The sequence below is a fragment of the Lactuca saligna genome, chromosome 5, assembly GCF_052625555.1.
Source record: "Lactuca saligna cultivar CGN05327 chromosome 5, ASM5262555v1, whole genome shotgun sequence".
Classification (NCBI taxonomy): Eukaryota; Viridiplantae; Streptophyta; class Magnoliopsida; order Asterales; family Asteraceae; genus Lactuca; species Lactuca saligna.
In genome coordinates, this window is record NC_136421.1 from 30,890,207 (window position 1) to 30,901,958 (window position 11,752).

Genomic DNA, 11,752 nt, shown 5'->3' on the forward strand with positions numbered 1-11,752 from the left:
GGTTGGACTCCAGGTGAAGAAGGGTACAAGGGCATCCAAATACGCGAAAATGACTGACTGATGGCTTGTGACCATAGAGTTTTTCATACGGTGTTTTCATTTGGGCTTTGTTGATCAAAACGCGATTCTGAACATAACAAGCAATATTGATCGCCTCAGCCCAAAAGAAAATAAGTAATTTGGAGTCACACAGCATCGTCCTTGCAGCGTCTTGCAGCATTCGATTCCTCCATTCAGCAATACCATTTTGTTGAGGTGTGCGAACTGAACTATATTGACGCACGATTCTCTTTTCTACGTAAAAGTGATCAATAACCGCATTCTTGAATTTTGTTCCATTATCAGTACGGAGCGCCTTCACCCGGTGATTGGTTTGGTTTTCTATCATTACAATGAACTTCTTGATCAGATCAGATACCCCAACTTTGTTGGATAAGAAGAAAACCCACGTGAAACGTGAGAAATCATCAATCACAACTAGACAGTATGAATTCCTGTTGATACTTAGGACATTGATCGGACTAAATAGGTCCATGTGTAATAATTAGAGCACCTGGCTGATTGAATTGACCTGTTTTGGCAGGTGTGGTTTTTCTATGATGCTTTCCCTGGGCACATGACACACACTTTTCAAATGTTATAAAGTCTCTGACAGGCAAGCCACACACAATTTCATTTTTAGCAAGACGATTCAGATTCTTAGCGTTCGCATGACCGAGTCGTTGGTGCCACATCATTGCATTTTGTTATGAGACCCTTGCAAAGATACAGGTAACTTAATCAGGGATGTTGTTCATGTCAATGATATAAGCATTTCCATCCCGCTTTGATTTGACAAGAATCCACTCTTACGGGATGACAATGGCTGACTTCAGGATCATACACTCTTTGTCAGTAAAATGTGTTAAATAACCTTTATCACAAATATAAGAAACGCTCAACAAGTTATGTTTTAACTCGGGAGCAAAATTAACGTTCTCGAAACTCAGCACTCCGTTTGTCACAGTTCCTCTTTGAGTAATTTTTTTGCTTTCTCCGCCCGCAAAGAAAACAAACCCCCTATTAAATGTTTGAATGTCGTTCAATTAGGAGATGTCTCCTGTCATATGCCGAGAGCAGCCGTTGTCGACATACCAAGGTCTGACGACATTCCTCCGTAACTGCCCTGCAAAATGAGCGAGATCATTTAGATTTGGGAACCCAGATCATTACTTTTCTGGGTTGACCCTTTACGATCACATATTTATCTTTAGAACTCTTGGATTTTGATTCATCATGTAAACCATTTTCAGAGGATGACGATGATTGATTGGAAGTTAATATGGGCACCCACTGATATTTAGGTTTCTTAAAAATCACGGGTGATTTTGAAACATTTTTCTTTTCAGTTTGCTTTGAGCATTTGGATTTTCTACTAGAAGTGGTTGAAGATCCAGATTCACTCTTTGACGAAACCGACCTCGGCTTAGCCTTGTTCGATTTTGGCAAACTGTTTGTGACTTTGTTATTGAAAACCTGTTTGTTATTTTGAAAAATTGCCCTTTTCTTGTTATTGGTAGCCTTCCAATCATCATCTCGAGGATGAGATCTTGAGGACTTTTTAGTTAAAGATCTTCCTCGAGACTCGTTCTCATTTCTTGGAGAGGAAAAATTCACAAATGCCCTATTGGGACAATTTCGAGCAATATGGCCAGCAGTACCACAGTTGAAACAAATCTGCTTATTATCTTTAGACCTGGTGCTGTCATTTTTCAGATTTAATGCACTTATGGACCTTTCTAACCATCCCACATATGCAATTACAGGAATTAGAGTATGTGACGGATGTAGAAGATGTGGATGTGTTAGCATCAGATTCAGTGGATTTTACAAGAACAATATTAGAAATATTATAAGCATTTAAGTTTGACATCACATCATCACAGGCAAAAACATCAATCTTAACATTAGACACAGACTCATCGCAAATGGGAACACCAAACTTAGACACCAATTTATTAGACTCAGACTTCCCATCGCCTTGCTTTCCCTGGTTTACTGACACATATGCATTCGAAGTAGAAATGTTATCCAAAACCCTAGCACTAGGTCATGTTGTCTGTTTAGCAGCTGGTTTACCATAAATCATATATGGTTCTCTATTAATTTCTTCTTGGGACAAAGGAGTAGGACTATAGCTGTGATTAAATAGAGGAGGGACACTGTCATATCCTATTCCTACTTGCTTTTGATCTCTCCACTGCATTTGTTCCTCAACTATTTTTGCAAATTTTTCACTTGACACATCGAACTTCTTAAAATTAAAATCAACATTTTCAAAATGAATTTTCAAAGTGTCAAGTTCTTGGTTATAGCAGCAAGTTTATCTTTGATGTAATTATAATTCTCACACTTGTTGCTGTAATCTTCTTGCAATTTCTTGAAATCTTTAATTTTAGATTCTAAATTTCCTTTTGATGGATTTTGTTCTTTCCTAATAGTGTACCATTCATATTTTAGATCCTCATTTTCTCTCTTAATTAACTCATTTTCTCTCTTAATTAACTCAATTTGAACCATGAATGCGAATTGGTTGTCTCTGCTAAGGCTGCATAGCGCTCATCAAAGTACTCGACCATAGCAGTCTTAATCGACCCAAACATCTCTGGTAGTTGCGCTCGAAATGTTGCGGCAATCTCATCATGCATGATCTCCCGAATCCTGGCATCCAACTCCTCTGTCCCTATCTGCACCACCGGCTCAGGTGCTACGGGCACACCCTGACCTCCTGATCCTGATCCTGACTTGGATCCAGATGCAAAACGTCTCGTCACCACTATACTGAAAATATACCAAAGACGTCAGATAAACAACATAATACCGGGAGACCAATTCCCACAAACTCTAGGGGTTGTGACTTCCTTGCTACGCGTATGGGTCCTGTGCTTTCAGTAGTACGAGCCCATACTACCTTGCACACCTACCCATATTTGTCCTAAGTATCATCACAAACCCTAATAATATACATAATCATAACGAACTCCCCATCCTCACTTCTAGAGGAATACTAAACATCTCACTACTGATCTACTAACCCTTCATAACTCCACCATCCATGAGACTTTCATCAACCCATAGCACCAGTGTATGCTAGTTATACATAATGCTAGACCTCACATACTTTCGAACACTTGGCCCTAATCATAAGACCAAATCTAACATTCACAGGCTATAAGATCTTAATTATATACAACCATGATACATACACAAGGAACCACAGTAATGATGTCAATCTCCTACAAAGAAGACCCTAGGCTAGCAGGCATCAAGTAATTAGACAATTTCTATCATCCGATCCCTGAAGATCCCTAGCCTAGTACTAGCATGCTGTCTAAACATATCATATTATCAAATAACTGTATGGTGTTTTGGGATCTACTAATTAGCTATGGCTGATCGTACACTTCGTATCTTCCATCCTTTATTTTGAAAACCATACAAGGAACTTTATGAACTTAGGACCCAAGGGAGGTTCAGATCTGAAGTTTCAATTTCATATCTAGCTCATACACCACACTCCCTTCATGAATATGCTAAAGAAAACCCTGTCTCCATCCATGAATGGTTCTAAGAAGAAATAGATCAAAATATCAGTTGGTTACCTCCAAAACGTGCCCAAACTGAGATGTATTCAAGATCTACACGAATGTCCTTGATGCTAGCTGCTTGATCTATAAGTTTCCTTCACTTAATCACTTCCCAAAGCTCCAAAACACTCACAAAGCTCACTCACACGAAATTAGGGTTTCTGGATCTCAAGGGGTGATAATGGACAATGGGAGACGCTAATGGTCCAATATATATGGTGCAAAAACCCTGAAATTTAGGGTTTCCTCTGCCAGCTCCTACTCGTCGAGTCCCCTTCCCGACTCATCGATTCAACTCATTAAATAACGTGTCCCAACCCACTTCTACTCGGCGAGTCATAGCATCAACTCTTCGAGTAAGTATTAAAACATGAAATTTAAATTGAACCATTATGATACCTGACAAATGGGGCGTTACAGGCGTCTTCCCATATGCTGTGAAAAAGAGACTGGTAGTAAGCATGAAACTTCCCCTTCACCCAAATAGGGTTATCAATCCAAGCTCCATCAATCAAGAGACCACGAATAGAAACTTGGCGCCTTTTGCGATTAATAACTCCATGAAAGTAACCTGAGTTCTCATCACCCTCTATACTCCACTGAATCTTAGCCTTTTGGGCGAGCTCCAGCTATGAGAAATGTTCTAGATCCGAAATCTTCTTTAATAAAGAAACCCATTGCTCTCTCAAATCAGGTGAACCATCATCTAACATTAAGCGCCTATCAATACACTCCAACATCTCTTGAAAATTTTTCTTCTTATTAGAAAGTTGATCCCGGTTAGTAGAATACTGAACCCTGATATATTTTTTAAGAAGCTGTAATTTCTTCTTAAAAATAATCCAAGGGTTATCCGAACACGTCCCCAGCTCGGGGTTCAACCAAGACTCCCGCACAACCTCATAAAATCCGTCCAACAGAAACCAAGAGTGAAATAACCAAAACGGGTTAGGACCATAATCCACACGATACTCCAACAAAAGAATATGACAATGATTGGGATTTTTTTTTCTAACACAAGACCCATAAGATGAGGAAAAGAACCCATAATACCCTCCGTGACCAAGAATCTATCTAGTTTACTAAATTTCGATGAAGCGACCCAAAAACACGACCCAAAAATTTTCGTTTTTCCATATAATCAAAACCATAATATAAGTATCATAACATAAAACATACGCGATGTATCCCCAAAACATAATAAAATATTGTGTGGAAAACTGTATCATACTACATCAATCCAAAACATCAAGAGACATCCCCAGGATAAAAGCTATGTTGTGGTGTGTGCGATGCTGTCATCCCGAGCTCTTCCCTTTGCTTGCGGAAGTACCTGAAACCAAACTGAAACTGTAAGCACGAAGCTTAGTGAGCTCCCCCAAACTACCACATACCATACAATAACATATAAACACATATCGGGCCTTGCCCACTGCATCGGGCCGAAGCCCGGAAACTGCATCGGACCGAAGCCCGGAACTGATTGGGACCTTGTCCCCTGCATCGGACCGAAGTCCGGAACTAGCTGCATCGGACCGAAATCCGGAACTGACTGCATCGGACCGAGTCCGGAACTGACTGGGACCTTGTCCCCTACATCGGACCGAAGTCCGGAACTAACTGCATCGGACCGAAGTCTGGATCTGACTGGGACCTTGTCCCCTACATCGGACCGAAATCCGGAACTAACTGCATCGGACCGAAGTCCGGAACTGACTGACTGAACATGGCATAGCATAACACATCAACTAGCATAACACAAATACGACATGCTACATCGGGCCATGGCCCAGAACACATAATACTTAACACATGAAACATAGCACACAAATCCTGTTCGAGCCACGAAGGCATCGAACATACTAACTACTGCATCGGACCTAAATCCGGAAACTACTGCTAACTGAACGGGCCGGCATTGTGGCCTTAGACCCGTTCCTACTGGAAGGAAACTCACCTCGTAAGCTGGCTGCTGAGTGTGTGGCTCGGAAAGCTAACGGCGGCTGCTCCTGAATCTCCTCGGCTACAAGTCCATAAACACACTCAATCAAATACTAAACACTGCGCTTGGGGTAAAATGACTCTTTTACCCTCGGTCAAAGTCAACTCTCCTTTGGGCTGACTCGCCGAGTTGGGCCACCCAACTCGCCGAGTCCTACTCTCACTTTTCACTTTTACTCACTGCTACTCGTTGAGTCTGGCATCGACTCGACGAGTACCCTCTTGATCCAAGAACTCAGACAATCTTTATCCGACTCGCCGAGTCGGATGAACAGACTCGATGAGTTGTTCTTGATCCCAAGAAGATTGCCTTGGACTCGCCGAGTTGATGAACAACTCGCCGAGTCCCTCCATCACTGAGTTCACCCTCAACTCGCTGAGTCCACTCTCTAACTCACCTCGTCCACTCGACACTGATAAAACTGAAGAACTCGGGACTCGCGACCCAACTCGTCGAGTCGTTCTTCCGACTCGCCGAGTTGCCGCCATGCAACTGATTTTTACTTGATTTTGTTTGAATCCAATGCATACAATTGATAGATCTGAGTCCAATAAGCTGATTTACCACGTAAAGTTTCCAACTTTACGTGTACAACCTCGTGAATAAGGGAAATAAGGCTAAAGGATGCATAAAATGGGTAGATCTATGGTTATCATGCAATATAACACCAAAAAGACAGTAGATCTGGGCTCTACAACACCCCAACATTCAGATCCATAGATATTCCGACTTAATAAGACATTCATGCAAGTGTAAGGCTTGGAACAAGCATCAACTAGCTCTTAGGAGAGCTCTAATGGAAGTTTAAAGCATATAACAAGATGGAACTCCGAAAATACCTCAATTAACTCTGATTTGGCCTTGGATCTTTGCACTACAACACTTCTCCTTGCTTCTTCCTTCTTCTACTTCTTCACACCTTCACAAAATGGCACCAAAACACATATAAGCTCTTCAAGGGAGGTTTAAGGCTCTATCACTGCGTTCTCAGGGTGAGGGAGGCGAGAATGGGGGCTATAAGGTGGTATAAATAGTGGGCAACCCGGGGATCTTAGGGTTTCACCCAGACAGATGGACTCGCCGAGTCAGGGATATGGACTCGTCGAGTCCCCGGCTCACGCGTGCCCTCAGGCGCGACCCTACTCGGCGAGTCAGGCTAGAACTCACCGAGTCCCTCTTGAAAAACTCACTATAATTACCATTAAATCAACATACCGGGAACAGGTCGTTACAATAGTCCCCCACTTGTCTCAGACTTCGTCCTCGAAGTCTGCTACGGCTGGATCTGCAAATAACTCCGGGTAGTGCGCTCTCATTTCCTCTTCAGCCTCCCACGTCCATTCGGACCCCTTCCGGTGCTGCCACTGCACCTTTACTAGCTGAATTACCTTGTTCCTCAAGGTCTTGGTCTTCCGTTCCAGAATCGCGACCGGCTTCTCGATATAATTTAGGCCGCCATCAACCTGAATGTCCTCTAAGGGAACGACTGCCGTCTCATCCACCAAACACTTCCTTAACTGCGATACGTGGAAGGTGTTGTGTATCTGACTAAGCTCCTCAGGGAGGTCTAACCGATAAGCAACCCGACCCACCCGGGCCAAAACCCTGAAAGGACCAATAAATCTGGGGCCCAATTTGCCCCTCTTCCGGAACCTAATTACACCTTTCCAAGGTGAGACTTTCAGAAGAACCATGTCGCCCACCTGGAACTCCAAGTCCGAACGCCTCCTGTCGGCGTAGCTCTTCTGCCGACTCTGCGCAGTCTGCAGCCTACTACGGACTTGCTGGATCAACTTAATCGTCTTGAGCACCACTTCGGTGCTCCCGATGACTCGCTGACTGACCTCGCCCCAACAAATCGGGGTCCTGCACTTCCTGCCATATAACATCTCAAAAGGAGGTCGATCAATGCTCGCATGATAACTGTTGTTATACGAGAATTTCGCTAACGGAAGATACGTATCCCAACTGCCCCCAAAATCTAAAACACATGCCCTAAGCATGTCCTCGAGAGTCTGAATCGTCCTCTCGCTCTGCCCGTCAGTCTGAGGATGAAAAGCGGTGCTGAAATGGAGACGAGTACCCATCTCGTCGTGGAACCGCTTCCAGAATCTGGACGTGAAACGAACATCTCGGTCCGACACCACCGATACCGGCACTCCATGACGTGCCACAATCTCTCGCACATAGATATCGGCTAACTTTTCCGCCGATATACTCTCCTGAATCGGAATAAAATGGGCACTCTTCGTCAACCGATCCACTACTACCCATATCGAGTCCACCCCGCGTGCGGTCCTGGGGAGTTTGGTGACAAAATCCATGGTGATGTCCTCCCATTTCCACACGGGAATGTCTAACGGCTGCATCTTGCCGTGAGGTCTCTGGTGCTCCGCCTTGACCTTACGACAGGTCAAACATCTCTCCACATACCAAGCGACATCTCGCTTCATGCAGGGCCACCAATAATCAGATCGAAGATCTCGATACATCTTCGTCGCTCCTGGGTGGATAGAAAATCGAGACTTATGAGCCTCGTCCATCAATACTTGCCGTACCCCACCCCAGTACGGTACCCATATCCTACCATGAAGCATCAACAAACCCCGACTGTCGTAATCAAATGAAGCTACTCGGCCCACTATCCTCTCACACTTCTGCCTCTCCTCCTTGAGGCCCTCCATCTGAGCCTCCTTGATCCGCTCCAACAATGGAGTGATCACTGTCATCCTCATACACAGATCTCTGATAGGGGCCGTCGACACCTTGCGGCTCAGGGCGTCGGCCACCACATTGGCCTTCCCTGGATGATAAAGGATCTCACAGTCATAGTCCTTCAGCACGTCTAACCATCTCCTCTGTCTCATGTTCAAACTCGGCTGATCCATAAGATATCGCAAACTCTTGTGATCCGTGTATACAGTACAACGAACCCCATAAAGGTAATGTCTCCAAATCTTGAGGGCAAACACAACTGCCCCGAGCTCCAAATCGTGGGTAGGATAATTAGCCTCGTGAGGCTTCAACTGTCTCGAGGCATAAGCTACCACATGGCCTCGCTGCATTAATACTGCTCCCATACCTGTGATCGATGCATCACAATAGACTACGAAATCCTTTACTCCTTCTGGCAAGGTAAGGATCGGAGCCTCGCACAATCTCTACCTGAGAGTCTCGAACGCCACCTGCTGCTCAGGCCCCCAACGAAAAACCACCGACTTCTTGGTTAGTCGGGTGAGCAGCACTGCTATCTTGGAGAAGTCCTGAATAAATCTCCGATAATACCCTGCCAACCCCAGGAAGCTCCGAATCTCAGATGGAGACCTCGGGACCTCCCACTGCATCACGGCCTCAATCTTGGCCGGATCTACCAAAATACCCTTCTGGTTGACGAGGTGACCAAGAAACTGCACCTCGCGCAACCAGAACTCACACTTGGAGAACTTTGCGAAAAGTCTCTCCCTCCTCAAAGTCTCCAACACCTCCCGCAGGTGCTCCTCGTGCTGCCCCTGTGTCTTGGAATACACCAAGATGTCATCTATAAACACTATCACCGACCGATCCAACATCGGTCTGCACACGCAGTTCATGAGATCCATGAACACGGCTGGGGCATTGGTGAGCCCAAATGGCATCACCACGAACTCATAATGACCATACCGGGTCCTGAAAGCAGTCTTCTGTACATCCTCATCTCTAACCCTCATCTGATGATAACCGGAGCGTAGATCGATCTTGGAGAACCAAGACGCTCCCTGAAGCTGATCAAACAAGTCATCTATCCTCGGAAGTGGGTAACGGTTCTTCACCGTTACCTTGTTCAACTCCCGATAATCAATGCACATACGATGCGACCCATCCTTCTTCCTCACAAATAAGATCGGCGCTCCCCAAGGCGAACTGCTCGGCCGAATGAAACCCTTGTCTAACAGCTCCTGAAGCTGTGTAGACAACTCCTGCATCTCAGGGGGAGCAAGTCGATATGGTGCTTTGGCTATCGGAGCCGCACCAGGAACTAGGTCGATCCTGAACTCAACCTGCCTCTCTGGAGGTATCCCCGGCAAATCCTCGGGAAACACATCCGGGTAGTCACGAACAATAGGAACATCATCAATCGTCGTCTTGTCCTTCTCCCGGGCATCCAAGACGTAAGCTACAAAACCGGCGCAACCCTGCTGAACATAGCGCCTCGCCCTTGCGGCGGAACAAAAGATCGGTCCTCGCTGGGGCCTCTCGCCCTGAATCACTATCTCTACCCCACTGGGAGTGCGAACCCTCACTAGCTGAAGCTCACAATCAATCACCGCCCCATTGGGGCTCAACCAATCCATGCCCACAATAACTTTATTCCCACGCAGGGGAATAGGAACCAGGTCCATGGAAAACTGCTCATCAAATATCTGAAGGGAACACCCTTTATGCACTCTGCCGACCCTTACGGTCCTATCATCTGCTATCTCAACCTCTAGTGGGCAATCCAGCTCCTCGGGAGCTCTGCTAAGTCTCTTGCTAAGCGCAAGCGATACAAATGATCGGGTAGCCCCCGAATCGAACAATACCAAAGCAGGGATGCCGTTCACTGAGAATGACCCCGTCACCACATCAGGAGTCGCTCGCGCCTCCTCTGCTGTCATCTGAAATGCCCTGCTCTTCGCCACTGGCGCATCAGCTCGGCCCTGTCGGCCATCCGTAATCCTCAAGGTGGCAGGGGCAGGTGCAACCACCTTCCCTGCTGCAGCTAAACTGGGACACTGGGACCTTTTATGTCCCCTCTGATTGCACTGAAAGCATATCAGATCTGATGCTGTAACCGTAGTAGCAGGGGCCGTACAATCCCTACTCAAATGCCCAGTCCGACCGCACTTGTAGCAGCCGGAACTCCCTGCCTTGCACGCCCCCTCGTGCAATCTCCCACACTTGCCACACCGACCGTGGCTCTGCTGACCCCTAGACCTGTGATCTGAAACCTTGGGCTTTTTGCCCACACTGCCTGAACCCGAAAACGCCTCCGGTTTCCTCTTCTTCTCCATCTCGAGATCAATCTCCCTCTCTCTAGCTCTGGCAATCATGTCGTCCAGCGTTTTACAACTGGACCGGCTCACAAACATGCGAATGTCACTCCGCAACATCTCATGATAACGGGCCTTCTTCATCTCCTCATCGGCTGCATACTGAGGAACAAGAAGGGCCCTCTCCCTAAACTTGGCGGTGATCTCCGCCACTGTCTCTGTAGTCTGGGTAAGGTCCTGAAACTCCCTATCTAACTGCTACACCTCAATGACTGGTGCAAACTCCGCCCTGAACCTGGTAGAGAAATCAGCCCAGGTCATGGCATCCAATGCCGCATCATCCCCGATGGCATGTCCGACCTCTTCCCACCAATCCCGTGCCCTGTCCTTCAGAAGACAGGACGCCAATCTGACCTTGTCCCCCTCGGGACACTTGCTAGTGCGGAAAGCGTTGGCCACATCCGCCAACCATCTGGTACTCGCTATGGGGTCCCGCGCCCCATGATAGTCTGGAGCCCCGCATGCCCTGAACTCCCTGAACGTAAGTGTGCGCGACCCCATCACGGCCTCCATCTCATCACGGAAAGTACTCAATCTCTCATCCATCAGCTCTAAAATACCCTCCTTGATCGAACCGAAGATCACAGGAGTCTGCTCTAGTATGATGCGGGTAACCTCAGAAGAAAGGAACTCCCTAGTCTGCTCATCCATCTGCCCGGCCTCCGGGCCTGATCCCGATCCTGATCCCCCTCCGGCATCTGAACTACCGGCTGCTGGCCTCGGACGCAAAACTACCATTCTGAAAACATATCATAGCAACATCAGAACACTGAAATATCTCAAGGGACCATAATACTACTACTAGCTTCCTGGTCTTGTCTTGGCCTTCCTTAATTCGAGTACGGATCCTCTGCTTTCAGTAGTATGGGCCCCTACTACCTTCCACATCTATCCGTACTTTCCTCAAGAACTGCCTTGACTCCACCAAGTCACTTCTACTACTGCCATTCTCTGCTACTCTCATCCTAGGCTTGCCCTAGGGAAACTTCAAGCTCAACGCGACTGGTCCTCAGCTGCTGTAGGTCTCCTCATAATGCCAGTTAGCCACCACCTAA